The sequence below is a fragment of the Coturnix japonica genome, chromosome 4 (genome assembly GCF_001577835.2).
Source record: "Coturnix japonica isolate 7356 chromosome 4, Coturnix japonica 2.1, whole genome shotgun sequence".
NCBI classification, from domain to species: Eukaryota; Metazoa; Chordata; class Aves; order Galliformes; family Phasianidae; genus Coturnix; species Coturnix japonica.
The window spans coordinates 6,800,981-6,820,411 of NC_029519.1; the positions used below are offsets into that span (position 1 = coordinate 6,800,981).

Genomic DNA, 19,431 nt, shown 5'->3' on the forward strand with positions numbered 1-19,431 from the left:
ACATGAATAGCAATTGAAGGGAATTTCTGATCCAATTGTCACTTTAATCACCGAAGTATCCTAAGCCGTTCAGAAAGTAGCTTCTGTTGATTGTTTGATGCATCCATCAATCATTACCTTGCAGTTTGGTTAGCATTGACAAAGTCAAGGCACAGATCCTTCTCAGAAGTGACTGAGTTTTTAGAATTCAGTTATCTTGCAGTAGCTACACCACACCACCTGCCAGCTTCATCTAAATCATTTACTCTAAACTTTTTTTCAGTGATTTTTTTTTTGTAGTGTTTCTAACACAATAAAACATGAAAGTACTGTACCTGTCAGAATGAATTACATATAAGTAACTGAGACCATAAATGATTTTTGCAGACTGATGTTTCGCTATTTTTTGATTCAGCCATGATTTTTTTAGTACTCATTTTTGCTAAGCATAGCTCAGTGAAAATACAGATGTTAAGTGTAAAGGGGACACATAACAACAACAACAAAAAAAGGCACTTATTTGAAGCCAGATTAAGCTTTTAGCAAACTTCGAAGGAAAATGTTCCATTTGCTTATGTTTTTCCACTGATGTTAAACAACAATAACTGAAACTTAAATCTGCTTTAAGTTACCAAGATGAAAAGCATATATAGCAATCAGTCACTGAACAAATTACATAATATCTTGTATGAAGATAAACAGTCTGAAATAGCAGTAATATTTTGTCAATTAAGATTTGGGGAGTAATTTTGAAACACCCTACCCTATATTCAGAAAAGCACACCTCAAACACAAAACTGGAATCCAATTTGTATTTTTATAAACTTCTTACTGAGTTTGAGCTCAGCAGTGAGATACAATTGCTGAAGCACTGTCCTATTACAACTAATTTAGCAGCCCATTTACCGTTTTTCTCCATCTTAAGGAATAGTAAAAAAAAATCTCAGGTTTAGATCGCCATACTCTAATGAATAAAAACCAAGTTCAGCTATCAGAAATTCAGAGAAATTTCATTCAGTTTTTTTTTTGTTGTTGCTTCTTTGTTGTTTCTTAGTTGCTGCTTTTTAATAATTGAAACCTTTCTCTTGTGTTTTATTTGTGTCAGTTTGTCTAACTGGCTTTTAAAGTTTAGACAGAAAGTAGAAGTAAGTGATCTCTTTTTCCTGACTGGAATACATGCTTACTGTGATTGTCTCAAAATATAACAAGGACTTTTTCCAGTGCTGGCTATTCAGCTTAACTACAGTTAGTTAGGGTGATCCTTCTGCTACCACACATCTTTCCATCACTCACACTGACACGAAGAGAAGCAATACATGCAGAGAAACTATTCTGAATTCAACACCATTTCTAAACACAGTCAAGATCCAAACAGATACATTTCTGTGCCCCAAACTTTGAAATATAGCGCCCCATGAATGGAAACAGAAGACAGAAGGCTAAAAAAAGTGTTAATTAAAACTGTCTCTGTTTAATCAGAATCATCTTCATTCAACTTTCACATAACTTAACAGGCTGGTTGGTGCCTAAACTTACCTGTTTAGTGAGACACAAAATGCAGAAAGTAAAATAAGAGGTAATAGGCCTGAAACTGAACACAAATTGTGTTACCATACAGTCTTACTAGAATAGACTATTTTCTACCATAGCTTTTCTAATTCTTTTGCTCCTTCTTCTTCTCTGTTTAAGTGTTTAAAATCTACTTGAATAGAAAAGATTCAGTGAAAAGAACGTGATCACCCATTATTGGTAGAATAATCACACTTGAGTTGCAATATTTTTCAAATATCAGATGGTGACTAGTTCTAGTGCTCCCAAAATTAAAGAAAAATAAGAAAACAGGAATAAGGTACAAAGTGTTCCTTTAATCAGTCTTTAACAAAATTTGTTCTGTATATATATATATATATATATATATGTTTATTTCTTGAGAAAAGACGAGCTTTAGGCTCTTTCAAAGTTCAACTCACTTTGAACATCCACGTCCTATTATTTATACATCCAAACTGTGGAAATCCTTTCAAATGAACATCCACAGTTGCATGATAACCATTATTTATTTACTGATTTTTAAATTCAATCAACAAAGTTATTTCAAAGACACATTGCTCTGAAATAACGTAAATAAAGTGTCTTTTCCTTAAGGAAGAATATGAATTCTTTATTACTTTATACTTCTTTTCTCACTGATTTAAAAAAGACTGATGCTAGTTAGAAGCTTTCACCAAATGACACTATTGACACTGTTATTTCTATAAGAAATACTAATGACACTACTAAGGACACAATGATTTCTATAAGAAAATATCCTTCCATTCTACAATATTGTGCTTTAAGAAACAATTCAGTCCATTCTTTTTCACTTCAACTTGACACCATGTAAGTACAATTTTCTTTGTTTTCAGAGAAGCAAGCGATCATTTTAAAGCAAAACACTTACAGAATCATAGAATCACAGAATCACCAAGGTTGAAAAAGACCTAAAAGATCAACCATTCACCTATTACCAATAGTTCCCACTAAACCATGTCTCTCAATAAAACATCCATTCTCAATATTCTCAAAACAACTTCCATTAAAACATTCAAAAACAAGTGAGCAACTCACAAACTCTTGAAAATCTTTGGTATTTAGTCTCAAAGAACATCTCCTCCTTTAGCACATGAGATTCAGATTGTACAGTGACGCTCACATCTCTCAGAACTTCAGACAGAATGTGCTGCTAGTTCATTTCTCATCATAAGGCTATGAATGTTTGACATATTTCTAATCTCTAGTTAAGAAAATATTTTCTGACTACACAAGAGTGAAACATTTCTGCAACATGCAATACCAGTGTATTTTCTTTCTGGGTCACATTCAGTTTTAGAAAGTGGTCATCTTTATTTCCCCTGAATTGCCAAATATTTTTGTAAGTTGATTTTTTTTATTATTATTATTTTTTTTCCTCTCCCTTCTAGCTTGGAACACATTGAGTTAATGTTCCATGAACTCATCTCAGACCTACTCTATACAATGCCTAAGAGTTCCTTCAGAGTAGTTCTTTACAACTCATAAACAATCTATGTAAGTAAAACTGAGCTCTTAAAGGCATGCATTTATAGCCAAAATGAACACAGTGTCAAAAATATGCAGCTGATAGCTTGCAACTCTGTAAATGTCTTAGAGGCGTTTTAAAGATAAGTTTTGCTAAGAAGGCATAGTGAATGCTGTTGTCCTAGATGGATTGCCTTTTTAAGGGACTTATACATGAAAAATGAATTAGGTAAGAATTTGTGAACACAAAGAATGTTATGATAGTTCCGTTTTTTACTTATCGTTATTTTAGGTTATACACAATTTAAGTGCACTTATTTAAGGGTATTTAGGAGTGTCATTCAGAGTGTTATCATCAGGGATATCTAAGATGTCTTCTGTAATTTGCATTCCTCAGATAGAACTAACATAAACAGTTGTACATTAGTCATGAAGATACAGATCTCCTGAACATTAATTTTAGGAAGAATTCCTTGATAATCAGACATGCATGTACACTAATCTGGCAAGCATTTAACCTCATGGTTCTGATTATACCTCTCAGAGAACAGGAAACCATTACAAAACCCTTAGTAGGAATCCATTTATTCTGATAAAGTCTTGCAGATGAACAAGGCAGAAAGATGAATAGAAAATGAATTTTATGCATATAATTCCTGCTTTTCATCTTCAAAACTATTACTCTGTTACCTTGTGTAACTTGATCTTAATCAACACATTGCCACATGCATTTTCCAAGGGTCAGTTAAATGGCTGGCAAAGTAAGATAGTTATTCCATTTAATTGTAACTTTAGTTTCATTGCTTACATCTTGAATATATTTATAAACCACTTGCATCAACTATAACTTGAAAAAGCTGCTACAGTGGGCTATAGTTCAGATTTTGAGTCCAGTGTTCCATATACAGATTAGAGCTTCTCTTACATCACTATTTAATGGTGACGTTTCAAACCACTAGAGTTCTTCTGCACTTTACCCTACCAAGATTAGGGAACGTTGTGGCATATCCTTCCTATATTTAACATCAGCATTTAATCATAAATGTAATAATTGTCTGATTAAAATCTCCTTGCAGTAAGTGAATCCAACCTGCTCCTGAACACAATGGTTCCCATTGAAGGTACCCTCCCACTCAGGAAAAAATAACCTTACCAGTATACCTAAGTAAAACCAGTCATCAAAATGACCTAGAACACAGTTCCATACTTGATTATCAAGAAACAGGATGAAATGTATTTATCAAATTATAGAAGTGATCACAAATCCTGCACAACTGACTAAACAAGAGCTTAAACGATGACTTCCAGTAGCAGAAATTAAACTCATTTTCTGCTCAAAGTAAGGAAACTTCCTTTCCCAGGAGGACCATCAAAACACATGACCTTCTAGTGAAATTCCAGATACAGGCTAGAGGCAGGCCAGTGACTTTTTAAAATAGTTTTATCCTACTCCACATTGTAATGGAATCTGTAATTGTGTTATTCTCCAAATAGCATTTGCCACATTTCTTTCGGTAGGCATCTATGTATATTTGCCAGGAACTAAAGCTGCAAAGAAGACTGTGTGTGGCTTTTCAGGGTTGTGATCACAAGTCTGGTAGACTGTAGATTTCCATGTGTACACATTCATTAATTTAACAAGCTCACATGGAACTGTAATACTAATGGTGTAAGCAGTTGGTTAAATGAAATACACTGTGCCTAAAGCATTGCAAAGTTTTACTTGCTCCTTTTTTTACTTAGTATGTATATCCTGCTGCTTCGGTAGACAGCAGAAAGCTTACAAAACTACTAATTAAATTCTTACAAAAATAATAACACTATATCCTTAAGGATGTAACATGTAAACACTGCAGACTACATCACCAGAGACATATGATTTCTATACCATCTTGGAAGCAGAAAAGCATTCCCTTAAACAGCCCTATCAAATCAAAGCCTTATACAATGCAAGATGTTCCCCTGGCAGGTAAATGAAGCAGGCAAAGTTTCCTAGCACAAAGAACTGCCCTATCTAACCCCACAGTGATGAGTTTTAAATACAATGGACCGCCTCTGTTGATAATTTCACTATTAAATTTGGAAGTCGCCATTAATTTCAAGGTTCATTTGTCTCTCTGAGAACATATCTGGCTCTGCTGAGCTGGTTACATAGATTCGTTTGCCATGATACAGTTTTAGTTGTATATCACAACTTATGTAAAGGAAAACAACATTATATTTCAAAAGAACTTCCCTTGAAACTTCTCAAGTAAAACATTTGCTGTTTAATATCCTAACTTCTGCCCTTCTTGCAATCCAAACTCCTATACAACAATACCTTCAATATCATGTTAGCATGTGTAGCTCCTAAACAAGCGTCAGATGTTAAAGTATATCTGTTTCATAATGCAAGAATTATTCAAGGCCCTGTTCCAATTGAAATGCTTTTGCAGACCAGAATCTTTGGCTCTCACCATGTTGGATGAGGAAGTCTTACATTATCTATGGAAGAACATTTATTTTCTAAGAGTATCTGAAATAAAGTAATATTCAACAGGATGTTTATGAAAAACAATGACACAACTCTTCACAGTTTCTTGTTTTCTGTCAGAACAATGATTCAATTTTATCTGCAGGTTTAAATTCCATGCTCATTTATAACAATATTGTTTTTTACATTCACTTTTCCTGGATCTTAATGAAACCTCCCCTGCATCTGGGGTGGGCTTTTTTCCTTCCTGTTCAAATACAAAACCTTACTGCATAATTGTGGAAAATATTATTTCTTGTCCTCATTTGTACATGGGTTTTGTTCTACAAAGTTTTGTGGGAATTAAGAATTCTTTCACTTGTGCCAGGAGTAATAAGCAGCAATACTCAGAATACATTTTCCACATATTCAACTATTAGACACAATATGACACCTTTAAGATAATTTTAAGGACAGTTCAAACTCCTCTTACAATGGAGCTTTTAAAAGTGCAAAAGCTACAGAAGCTTTTATGCTTCCTGGCAAGTCACTCTGCTAATTCAGAGCCTGTAATTGAAAAAGACTGCCTTTTAAATCTATTTTCCTTATTTTACCATTGGATAATGAGAATGGGACTCTCCCTACAGATCTTAAGAGATAATCAAATTCCCATTTCCACAGTAAATTTCCCACTTCATATTACTTGCCTTTATATATGCAGGGAGCGTGAATTTTCAGAAGAGACAAGAAACGTTCATCGCTCCTTTGCCACGCTGAAGACTAACAACTGCTATAAATTCCCTCAGTGATCTCACTGCAGAAGGAGGCAATTGAGACAGCAGACCGTTAATCTTCCTTATCAATTTTTATTTAAGGGGCAAAACTTTCATTGCACTGGACACCCGTTTATTCTATCACAATGTACTTGGGAACACAGCAAGTCGTATCTGGGACCTGTGCCCAATCATAGGCAAGATGTAGCACAAGCAACTGAAACAATGACTGCACATGTATTCCCAGTTTGTAACTTCTAACCTGAAATACGCACCAAGAGGTTACAAGCCTTGGAGCAACGACCTCGCTCTTCAAAGATGGCCAACTAACGGAGACAGGCAGTTGTAAAAGATTTGGGGATGCTATAGAAGAGAGGTCTCAGAGCGTACACTGACCATCAGTACCACCCTCAGCACCTGCAACAAAAGGGCCTGATTTCTACACTGATGTTCTCATGTGAGCTACCTGATAAGTGTGCTTCAGCCACAGCATCCCCAAACTCCTTTTGACACCTCTGTCAGACACGTAATGTTAATCCAAAAGTATGGTCCTTTTTAGCTTTCTGAAAGGATAACTTAAAGGGTTCAGACACAAGACTGGGGGTTGTGCTCAGTTTCTGTAACTATGCCCTTAAAAGAAATATCTAGAATAACAACAACGGGATCTAAAACAACCTCAGACTGAACTAGCGAATCAAGATCTGACTAATTCCTGTGTTAAGACAATGGTGTACTACTTTAAGAAGAGTCCTACTGTCTCCTTAGTAATTCCAGGCCCCTTTAAAACCCAGTATAAACACCCACCTGGCTCCATAAGGCTTTCTAGATTGGAAATAAATTATTTTTTTGTTGTTGTTGTTGTTTTTCTTCTCTAAACTGCTCAGACTGGCATTATTTTCTACTAAGGTTTCCATAAATTCAACTTCACAGTGCTATATTAGCAAATGTCAATTGTTATTACACTTTATCACTTAGGATAACTTCTTTTTTTTACCATACGATTGTGTTAAGCTTAGATCTCATCTGCAAAACTACACTTTAAATTACTAAACAAATGGGTGTTTTAATAGAATGATTGACATATCTTAACTATGGAAGTGTGAAAGACTACAGTGGGAGACTACAAATGCAATACAGGACCGCAGGTTCAGATCTTTGATCTCCTTTTTCGCAGAGGCTGTGATGTATAAAGCCAATTCCACTGAGCAGACAGTACTACACTGAATATAAATTATCCTTTAACTACAGCAAGGCTTACACTCAAAGAAATGCTGCAAGGATGAACAATGCAGCCATGAAGCAATAAAGAGCTCTTCTGCAGAAAAAGAATTACAGCCCCAGATCTGCATGGATACCCATGTTTTCAGAAGACAAATTTTGTCTCAGCTGTTACTTGATAAAAAATCAAGTCAAATTTAGAACGTTTGTGCATACAGAAGTATAATTAATGAACACCGCTTACTTCTTGCATTAAAAAGTGAGGCAGGAACACTTGCCTTGTTTTCCAGACTAAGCACCATTCCCCTCAGCAGTGTAACAGTTGTTTTGGAAGGTGGATATCAACAGTCTCAACTGAACATGGCTTGAAATTTAAACACATCTTTTCCAGATATCTCTTTAGAAGAACCGTCTGCCTACTGAGCCTACACTAAGCTCCCTGGAGCTTAGCCATGAATATTCTGAACTCATCTCTTACAAATCACAAGAAGTCTCCTTTTGCCAAAATAAAACACTTAAGAGGAATTCAATACACTTAAGCTGCTTTTCTTCATTTCCTTTGATTATTTTAAATGAATAATTTCGGTCTAAACTTTATGCTAAATATAAAGCAAGAGAGACACTCAACAGCGGAGCTATTACCTCTGATTTTGTACACAACTCAAATGGGAAAACAAATTACTTGTGACAACCTGAGATATTTTGTTTTGTTTTAATCTGCATAATTTTATAATTAACCAACTCTTTTGCAGTTACACAGAGCTACTAATGAGTATCTTTAAGGGAAATTTCTCCATTGTTTATTTAAATTATAATGCAGGTGGTTCTAAGAAATGGGTCATTCCCAGTCTGTGCTGTTTATTTGTATTACAACTTCCATTGTGTGTGAAGAAGTTTGTAAATAAATGAGTAACTTTTTCCCTGTCTTACCTCTTCTGACCTGTGCAGTCTGACAGAACAACACTGCTTCCACCGCTGACAAGCAAAAAGTGAACATTTACCTCTGGCTTAATCTTTCTGTTCTCTTTGGGCTTCCTTTAAATAAGGCCCAAAGAAGGTGCTCGTTGTGGCTCATGCCACAAAGTTCTCTTTGCCAGAATAAAATTCAGCAAAAAAAGATGGCAAGGGTAAGCTGATATCCACTACTGTCCTCAGGTTCAATAAACTTGAACATCTTCCCCCTCCTTTGCCAACTGAGATAAGCAGCAACAATTACTCAAGATGCATTATCAACTCAAGCTCAAAAAGACAGGATCAGGCGAGTTGAGTCCACCTCTCTCAAGCTTACAGTTGTTTTTCATATCCGAGGGGGGCAAATAAGTCCCTCTTTACCTCTTGTCACTGAATTCAGAGCTACCTCTTAAAGGCAACTACACCACGGTTGCAAAAGGAAAATAAGACAAATCCTCTGCTTTCTACAGTCTACAGGGCTTCTGTGTGTGGCCAGCAGGCTGTAGGCTTTGTGCCATTATGGCAAAACTCATAAATGAGCCATCCTTCCCTTCCCTGAATGGTAAGAAATATTTTATCCTTGCCTTTCTCTGTTCTCTTTCCTTGCCTTTCTGTGGTCTCCATAGCTGAAACCAAGTATTCATTGGACATCACTGCAATCCTTCTCTAACCAATTCTAACTGCATCCGGAGCTTGAGTAATTTAAAATATATTTCAGCTTGATCTCTGCTTCATCCCATTCCAGTACTCCACATATACAGCAACTTTAAGCTTACAGATATCCCTCCACGGTTCAAGAAAATCCTTCAATCTAAGAACTTCATTTACAATCCAGCATAGTTCCTGCTTTCTCGTCTCTCCACAGCAGCTAGGCATTTTGATGCAATCCTCATTTAATGCAATCTCCATTACAGGATTATGATCACATCAATAAAATGCTCCATATGGTTTTTTATTTGGGGTTGGTTTTTCTTTTTCATCCCTCTCCCTCTCTCATTAACACCAGTCACTCTATCTAAAATAATAATAATAATAAAAATAATAATAATAATAAAGAATACCACAAAAAACCACCCCACCAAATCCAACAGGATGACAGGATGCTCTAGGGAGGTTGTGGGGGGCACACATTCAACACAATGTAACAGCCAGTGCAAACTGCCCATCAGAGGCTGAGCCCACAGATCTCCTCATTCCTGAGCTATGCAAGTTAGCTCTGTCCTCGCTGTGAGAACAGATCGTAAAACATTATGTTAGCAGACTAAAAATAAATATATATTTGCAATCACTTGCCAGCTCCATGTGCTTTTCACAAGAACATTTTACTCGATCGGTTCCATCCTATTAATACTGCTGTGAACGAACTGCTGATGCCCTGCTGGAGGGGGATACTGGACATGAGCTCTAATATGAAAGGATGCGAAAATCCCTCTTTTCCCCAAGCCCCCGTCTTACCTTCAGTGCCGTGGCTGCAAAAGATATCCCTATGCACGGGCTCCTCAGTACATCACCACGGCGGTTAGAATAGCGAAGGCTGCCCCACTGCATGCAAGTTGGAGTGCTTTGCAACAGCAAATCCTCGATCCAGAACACAAGCTGCTTCTTCCCGTGCAGTGAACCGAGCACGATTCATAAGCGACTTCCACACAGGGTACAAAATAGTAAAAGAAAGGGGGGGAGGGGGGAAAAAGAAAAAGAAAAAAAAAGATTTCCTAACTTTTAGGTAAGCCGGAGTTTGTTTTATTTTTGTTGGGTTTTGTGAATCGTTTGCTTTTGCAGCTGCCAAAAGGCTGGAAACGCGATCGCGCCCTGGAAGCCCCGCACCGGTCCACAGAGGTCCTGCCGCCTAACCTAAGTTGCGCGGGGAGACTTTGAACTCCGTGCCGCTGGGCAGCGCAGCCGGCAGCGCCCGGCCGTGGGCTGGGGGAGCTCGGAGTCGGGTTCCGCCGCAGGGCAGCCACCGCCACTGGGCGCTTCGCCTCCTCCCGGCGGGGCGGGCTGCGGGCCCGGCGCGGCCGCTGCGGCGCCCCTGGGGGCGCGGAGCTGCGCTGCCGGCGTCGCCCCGGAGCCCGCGCTGTCCCGGCGGCGGCGACGGCGGCGGCTCCGGCTCGGCACTGCCGCGGCCGCCCGCGCCCCGCTCTGCCGCTGCCAGCCGGCCCTCCCCGCGGCTGACATCAGCGCCAGGAGGAGGAGCGACGCCGGGGATGCGAATAGCCGAGTCGAGCCGAGGGGGGTTCCCCCTCCCGGCGCCGCCCTGCCTTCTCCTCTCGGAGAATCCCCCGAAAGCGGCGGCACGGTCGCTCTGCCGCCTCGGCAGGGGGCAGCCCCCGGCTCCGCCGCCGCCCCCGGGCCGATCGCGGGGGCCGAGGGGCCGCCCTTGGGTCGGAGCTGCCGGGGGGGACCGGCCCCTTGACACACGCGGGGCCGTGGAGCGGAGCGCGGCGCTGCCAGCGGGGGGCGGCGGGCGGCAGCGCCCTGCGGAGCCTGCCGAGCGAGCGGCCGTACCCGCGGAGGCGGCCCCGCGCCCGGCTGTCCCGCACACCCAGCCGTCGACCCGCGGCTGCGGCCCCGACTGCTGCGCCGTGTGCCCGGCTCCCTGGCATCGATCCCTGCGAGCGGCGGGGCCGTCGCCGAGCCCCAAAGCGCAGCGGGAGCCGCCGCGGAGCCGGGCGGGGGGCACCGAACGGTGGCAGAGGAGCTGCGGAGCGCGAGGGGCCGGGGGCAGCGGACGGATGGAGCCGGGAGCCTGAGGACGCGGGGAGGTGGCGCGGGTCGAGGTCTCGGGGAGAAACGAGGGGGCGAGAGGAGCGCGGTCGTGCCGCAGCCTCCACCCGGGTGCAGGAGCTGGAGAGCAGGAGCGGAACTGGGGAGCAGAAGCCCCCCATCGTCTCCCGCGGACTCAGAGCCGCCCGAGCACCGCAGCGCTCCCGGGAGGGGCAGCCCCGGCATCGCCGCCCCGCTCTCGGGTACCGCCGGTCGTGCCCCGGGGCTACAGCCTCTGCCAAAGCCGTAGGGTCTGTGTGCGGGAAGTGCCACGTGTGAGTGTGTCGGTGAGTTCTGCCGTTTATGAGTGCTAGTTTGAACATACATTTTAATTAATACTTAATTTGAGGCATTTATTTTAATAATTTGAGTATCTAGCAGTATTTGCAGCGTTTTGCCAAATGCTTACAGCAGGCGCTTCTTAACAAACACGGCAATTACTTGTAACTAATTTAGCATTTTCTCTGTACTTTGCAACTGGGTTTGAACTCTTTTTTTTTTGATGAACAAGAAAAAAAAAATCGCACTTACCCTAAGAGCACAACATTTTACATCTCCTTCTTCAAAAATAGTGTGAAACTGTACACAAGGGCTTTAATTCACCTTGTTCACCAAAGCAGCGTGTAGGTAATGTCTCCATTTATAGCTAAGTGTAGCTTCAACAGCATCATTTCTCCAGGAAACATATATATATTATATATGTATATATACATATGTAAGAGAGAGAAGGAGGGCTGTGTAAAAATCCCCAGTCATTCAGTGAATTGTATCCATTTTTACTTGTTAACTCTTATATTCAATGAGATTACTTGAATATGGACCTGGAATGAACAATTGTATGGCCATTAACCACCCTGAAGTACTACAGAACAGATGTAATTCCTTTTCTTCTCGGTTATATTTCCCTGTAGTATTTCAGTTCCCTGAGTCTGACCGAACGCCCATGGTATTTTACCATATTGGGTGCTAAATTCTATGAATGCAATGAATTGGCTGTCACTTCATTCTTTTGGTGCCATATATATAGTGAGCAGAGGTGCCTCATTATGCACGAACAGAACATTACCCACAGCTAAGAGTTAGTGTCCCAGCTGCAGCACAGTGCAGTGCTGAGTGCCTACAAGCTGCTTCCACTTGTTTACCAACGTTTCTGATTTTCTTCAATACTGTGTGAAATAAACATATGGGAACAACAAAAGGTTAGGGTTAAGGTTGGGTTTGGGTTAGTGTTAGGGTTGGGTTAGGGTTAGGGTTAGGGTTGGGTTAGGATTGGGGTTAGGGTTATGGTTGGGTTGGGGTTAGGGTAAGCAACGTGCAGCTCTGTTTTGTGCATGTCACAGTGATGGCATACAGATTGAGTGGTTGTCAGTCCTTTTAATACCTGTTTCACTTGGCTGTCATTGCAATGATTTCCAAACCAGTCAAGTCCATGAAGGCATTCTCTACCAGACAACAGTTTTTCACTTATAAAGAGGCAAGAGATACCTGGACATATGACCCCCTCGCCTAGTGATATGTTAAAATAAAAATTCTTAGTTGAATGTTTGTTTTCCAGAAAGAATTTTGGATATTACTGAAAGACACGCTGACCTACACAGTGGTTTGTCCTGAGCCAGAGTGCTCAGCCACAGGAGCAGCAGCCATTCCCAGAAGGGAAGCAGGCAGTGTGCTGGGGTAGGTGGGTGCCTCACAATGCTAGTTGAGGATGAGCTGCAATGGATCCCACAGTTCTATTTGTACGATGTTTGAAATACAAAGCCAAAAGTCAAAGTTATTTCAAAGTTATGTGGTTATTTCACTTGAAAGTAACTTAAAAAAATTAGCTCAAGGCATTAATGGCTCATGTAACCGATTTGGGAGGCAAACTGCTACCTCTAAAAAGGGCAAAAACCTTCCACAAACCAAAACAGGTTTCTCATTCTTCTGAGGAGTCAAAGGCAGGGTAGGATTAACTATGTCCACGTAGCATCACTTTACTAAGGACAAAAATATTTCCTCGTATCAGAAGGTATTGCTGCTACCCTTGATTCAGATCAAGGTCTAAATCCTGAAATTGCTTGTTACTCTGAGCACATGAGGAGGCCCCACAGGAACTATTCACATGTGAAAAGAGCTAGGACCAGAGCCAAAGTTTTGCATACTGTGAAGGTCAAGCTTGCTTCCTTTGTAAGACTCGCACTTTAGAGAAAAACTCTCCCAAATATGATTTCCATACAGAAACTTCAGCTGATTCTTCCCCTTCAGTTGTTGGGCAGGATGTTGTATGTGCTGTGATTGATTTAGAGTGGTTTGTGTAATTCTGGCCTCTGTGACTACGGTGCTGGCTGGCTCCAGGCTCTGCCTTGCAGCTCTGGGAGCTGTCCCTGCCTTTCCCGGATTGCTGTTTCTATGTTTTCTCTTCACACTGACTTTTTGTAAACTTCTCAGAACAAAAGGAGAAAAGCCTCATAGATATTAAACAACTGTTGGCTTTAGAGCTGCTATAGAATAACCTCTTAATAAAAACACACTGGCCACACGATGAATTCTCAGCATTTTTGCAAAGGTCGTGCAAAATATATTGCTTGAGAGGCTGTACTTTGGCCACTCAGATAAGTCATGGGGAGACCACAGCAGATGACAGTCTCCAGGAAATACTGTAATTCACTTTTATGTCTCTATACAGGAAAATAAGAGACAAAGCCTTCCCTTGACTGTTGGGGAGGGGGTATGTGTGGATTCTGGCGTAGGGAACAAAAGGGAGCTACTCTTGCAAGAGTGACAGATAAGGTTGGAGGTCTTTCTGCTGAGGGCCTTGCCTAGCTTTGCTTTGTTTCTTTTTGTTTCTCTTCAGAGCAGCAGAAGAACACAGAAAACAAATTGTAACTACACTTTACTACATCTTTTAATAGGATTTTGCCTCAACCCCAAGTTATTCTCTGTGCACATAGTTGAAAATTAGTTTCCATTTTCTCCTTTTTCCATCATCCTCATTTACTGGAACTGCAAAATAAATCTCACTCAGGATCCCTGAGCACTAGAGCTGTTTTTACTTCTGCTCTTTGATATTAGATTAGTTTTACCTCTAGTATCAGTCCTTACATAAGTTGCGCCATACTTCATAAATGTCATTTGATACCCTGTCTGGATTTAACATTGAATGCAGTGGGTTTTTTAAAGTTCCCTCCTTTGTGATGAACTGTAATTGATAATAGTTGGAAACCTTTTCTAAACTATATGCAGAGAAACTATTTTTGCCAAGAAATGTACAATCCACTTTTTTTCCCCCTACTCAGATTCATAAATACCTGAAATGGGAGCTGGTTGAAAACCAAACTTCAGAGGAGCTGGAGCAGAACTGCTATGAAACATTCTGCTGCAGTCATGTTTTTACACCACTGAAAATATTGCTAGCCATTATCAAACGCATACAGTATAAATTAGAAATATCAAGCGTATACAGCTACAGCCAGGAATCTAGATGAACAACAGCCATATGGCAATAGAGCATATTCCTGTCATTCCAAGAGCTGGAGAAACCACGCATCTACAGCCAACATGTAGGAAGCTCAGACTGTGTGGCTTTAGTAGGGTTATGATTTCATGAAACATCCCTTGCTGGGTGAGAGCCAGGCACCAGAGGTGATTACTGTCTTGTAGGGTTGTTGCCAAAATGATTACAATATGGAACTTAAGAAGTCCAGTCCCTAACAGCAGGAGGTAGAACATACAAACTTCATCATCTTAGTTGTCAAGTGACAATGTTTTATAAATGACATGAATAATGTATAAAACAACTAATTTTTTATACTGAACATTATGAGAGTTCATGCACCCGCATCGGAAGGGCATGCTTTGCAATGGGAATGCAAGACGAGAGGCTGGAAAGATTCAAAGCAGAACACAGGTGCACACAAAGGGATGTTTGAACCCAGCTCCCTGCTTAATTACACAAGAGCTGGTCAGGAACCATGCCAGCAACAGTACTACTGCTATTTTAACTGACTTAAATGAGATAAAAATCAGGCTGAGTCCCTAGCTTAGGAATTCCTGCATACCTTTCGTACAGTACATACTTGTCACATCTTTCAGAATAATAAATTATTTTATTAATAAAAAAATGCTCAAAGCGTTCATTTAAATTAATTTTATAAACTTAACAAGTGTTACTCTGTGTTCTCTGCATTTTTAAGAGTGTTTGGGGACTCACGTCTTGTAAAATAGAAACAAACGAGGAAAACTGAAATATATTGTGTCTTTTGCTGTACTTTACAGCACAGCTTGTGTTTAAGGAGCAGTCTAGACATGTAAAATGCTAGAATAAACAATATTTTTTTCATTATTTTAAATTAGCTTGTACTGGAAAGCTATAAATTTCAGAATGATGCACACTAGAAGGATTACGTACCTTCTCAAATATTCAAAACAAAAGATCCTAAGAGGAGATTATATTACCTGCTGTTATAAATATAAAATCCCTTCAGAGTTAATGCAATTACCAGCGATTTCCTATAAAAGAAAAAGAAATAATAACTTTATTTCCCAATAACTTCAGGATATTTAATTTAGGATTATGAAAAGTCACACTCTGGGTGTTTCTCTCTTTTTTTTTTTCTTTTTTTGCCCCCATGCTGCAGTTTGTTGTTTAATCATTTCAACATATAAAAAAAATTAAATATTATTTAATATTCATTACAGGCCTTCAAATGTGGGTTGGTCTTAAATATTTTCTCTCTTTTTTTCCTGGTTTCAGCTGAGTTTTGCATGTAGTTGAAGAATAATCTTTGTCACAAAGATTTCATCTAAGTTTTCCTTGAAGCAGAATAAATACCAGAGACTTAAGACCTCATCTAAATCAAACTGTATTGAGCTGAGAGTACGTTTTCATTGCATTTCATTGTATTTTTTGTTTGTTTTTCTTTTGCTGACTGAAATTAGCATGTATGGAACACCAAGTGTAGGGGACTAAGCTGTATTCTTCTTTTCAGGATGGTAAGTAAATGAAAAACTAGGTGAAAGAAAGTGAATCATGGAACAAATCTACATGACTATGGTATATCTGCATACTATACATATACAGTTAATGGCTGAGTTTCTGCAGCATTATTTCCTTCCACCTACAACCTACTAGACTATGACAGTACTGAGAACTTCAGAGGAGACAAAATTGGTAGGACATGGTAAATAAAAGTCTGAGGCGGGCACACTGGTGAAGAATCTGTACAAATAGTTCTTGCTGTGTACTACAATGAAGTGCTTAATAATTCCCATACCAAAGATTGCTCTATAGTAGTAGTGAGTCAGGTTGTTCAATTGAAAAATGCTTGGGATTGTCTTGGAAGACAGAGTTATGCAGAAATGCATGGCACTGAGATATGGATTCCTTTCCTTCAATTTATATAACAAGATGTTTCTTATTAGGTTTTTCACAGGATTATGTAACATGCCTTTCAAAACAAGAGCATGAAGATGTTTATTGACAAGAAAACTAAGGATTCACTGTAGATTAATGTATGATTAATGTAGATTAATGCTCTCACCTGGCTTTTGTTTGACCTCATAGGACATTACGGTCTATCATTTAAGTCTCAGCTATTACTCATGGACACGGTATCTACCTGCTGAAATAATAGTTTTGTCAGACAAAATCTGATATTACATTTACGTGTGGTTTTTGTTTTCATCAAAACATTACCTGTATTTCTGTGAAAGATCCATAAGAATTAAATCATGAGAAACATGCAGGCAGAAAATTCCTATTCGGAACAAAAATCGTTATTTATAATGATATATAGCAAATAGTTTTTCGATGGTAACTTCCTCTCGTTTCTAGAGTACTTTTGTAACTGCTGAACAAATATCTACATTCGTTATCCTCCTGAATGCAGAGGAAAGCAGGCTGTCATTTGCTCTTGCTGGATGCTTTGAGCTCTCTCAGAGAGCATGTGGCAAACCGAATGCAGGCCCCTGTTTGTTAAGAACTGATTGGTGGTGTTTCCAAACCTGACCTCAAATGTGACATCTAGTTATGACCAGGGGAAATGTTAGTTTTCTTTATACCAGTTTGTGTGGAACAAATGTAATATCGGAATTTAATAAAACTCACACTGTTAAAATGCTTATGGAACTTAAAGACATGCTTGTAAAAGCTTTTTGAGATACTGTAAATATACCAATGGGTGGTAATGGTTGGCAACTATTAGAACTGCAACGAAGACTTTGGAATCTTAGTGATAAAGAGAATGTAAGTTACAGGTACTCTCAGTAAAGTGCCTTTGTGTTGATCATATCAGGGCATTCCGTCTTACTGTGTCACAAATTAATACAGAAAGTGATATAAAGTATCATGCAGTAAGTAATTTTGAGTGATTTTTGTGTGGAAGTTTCCCAATCATCCCAGAAAGAATGCTCAGCATTGTTTGAAAATCAAGTGCCTTTAACAGTATCAAGCAAGGGATGCACTAGTGCTATTCGTTTTAACATCAAAGCTTGTATTTCTATTGGCTTATCAGTTTTCCATTTAATAGGAAGAAAGGCTTCTTGCATATGAAACTGCTGCAAAATCTGTTTCCCAAACAGTGTACTCTGAAGAATATTTTAACCCACTGCAAAACCAGTTTAATTTGTTGAAAATTTGATCGTCATTATTCAAAACATTACACGAGACGTAAATAATTTACGTAATGAAGAACTGGAGGTGATTTTGTATGGCTATCTGCAAATGGTTGCATTTCTCATAGCAGAATCGCTAGAGGGAGTCATAGGCAACGATACTCCTTCAGGATCTCAGACAGATTTGCAACTGAAAAATAAGAAAAGGATTTTAGGTAATATTTTGCAGAAAAAAAAAAAAAAACAAAAAAAACCCAACCAGATAATTGTAATCTCTGTGATTTAATTTCACTCTCTAGTTACTGATTAATAATGAAACTAGTTTAGACACCTATAGGAAACCACGATTTTGCATAACAAACAACCACAACAAACCAGCAAGATAGATGCCCCACATAAGACTTTAAACAAACATTTCTCATTTAGCATTAACACGGGTTCAGTGCTGAGAATGTGCTCACAGGAATTTCAGAGCAAATAGCAAAAGAAAAACCAAACATAAAGAGAAATCAGTTAAAAGTGTATTTGTCAGTCATTTTTACCAAGATTTCTGCATCTTTGTCTAATTAAGTTTAGCCTAGGGCCTCCTTTGCTTTTATGTTTAAAGTGTAGATTTCAGTGCAGTAGAACAAAACTAGTTTTATACAAGTTTTATGTAGCAATAGGACAAAAAGACTCATTGGGAAATATATATTCACATTGAATTTTTGCTGCCCTAGACAATTTCCATGTTGAATCCAAGTTGTGGGTTCACAAAAATTCTCACAACTAAGAGAAGAACTAGGAGAAAGAATGTGGTTCTTGTTCTTAATCCTAGCAAGTTTTGAATGCAATGAAATAATATGCTGGTCTACAGTGATAGTTTGTAGATAATGCATTTGATTTATAATAAGATAATCATCAAAAAGATATATGTATGTATCCTGTTCATGGATACATTCGTGGTCAGGTTGGGTGGTATTCTGAGCAACTTCAGATAGCTGTAGATCATCATGTTATTTGCAGAGGAATTGGACTTGATGGCTTCCAAGGGTCTCTTCCAACTAAAATGATTCTATAGTTCTATAACTGGTATCTCCCAATATAGCCTAAAGATCTTAAGTTAGCACTCATCCAGTGAAATTAGAGTGTACTCATTGTTGTAGTCTAATAATAAATGCAGTTTAAAGAAACAAACAACTTTGTACTTGTGGTACTTAGTAACACTGAAGCACAGCTTGTTTTCAAAAGATAGCTACTTATGCCCATTGTTTGAAAATAACGTGAGACAAAAAATGTATTGGTGACAATTTTCTTAAGTGTCGTAGGTATACAGTTTAAAAATATGTGTAATTAGCTGTACCCCAATGGCATTTGTGGCTGTGATGGATTTTTTAAAGACATAATCATGGTAATTAAAGCCCTAGCAGTTGAACTGGTGCAAAAAGGTCTTATCTGAACTCCTGAATTTGTACTATTTTTAAACTGATGTTAATCAAAGCTTTCTATGCTGTATTATTTCAGCTGTATCAGTATACATTGCCAGACTCGAGCAACTTATTTCAGCCTAAGTACTTACTTAATTTCATAAAATCTCTCTAAAAATTAACTGGATTCAAGTTTAGCTTTTGCTTTGATCAATACTTTTGACTCAATGGCCTTGTGAAATTCTGATATTTACATTCTTTA

The 19,431-nt window shown here is 39.2% G+C and overlaps 1 protein-coding gene across 1 annotated transcript in view; it reads right to left on the minus strand.

The window, feature by feature from the left end:
* PCDH11X (protocadherin 11 X-linked) overlaps positions 1-10,414 on the minus strand; it is a 445,592-nt gene extending 435,178 nt beyond the window's left edge. Inside the window, exon 1 of the mRNA XM_015860405.2 lies at positions 9,865-10,414. The gene's annotated coding sequence lies outside the window, so the exon portion shown is untranslated. The remainder of the gene's footprint in view (positions 1-9,864) is intronic.
* Between the last annotated feature and the right edge of the window lie 9,017 nt (positions 10,415-19,431).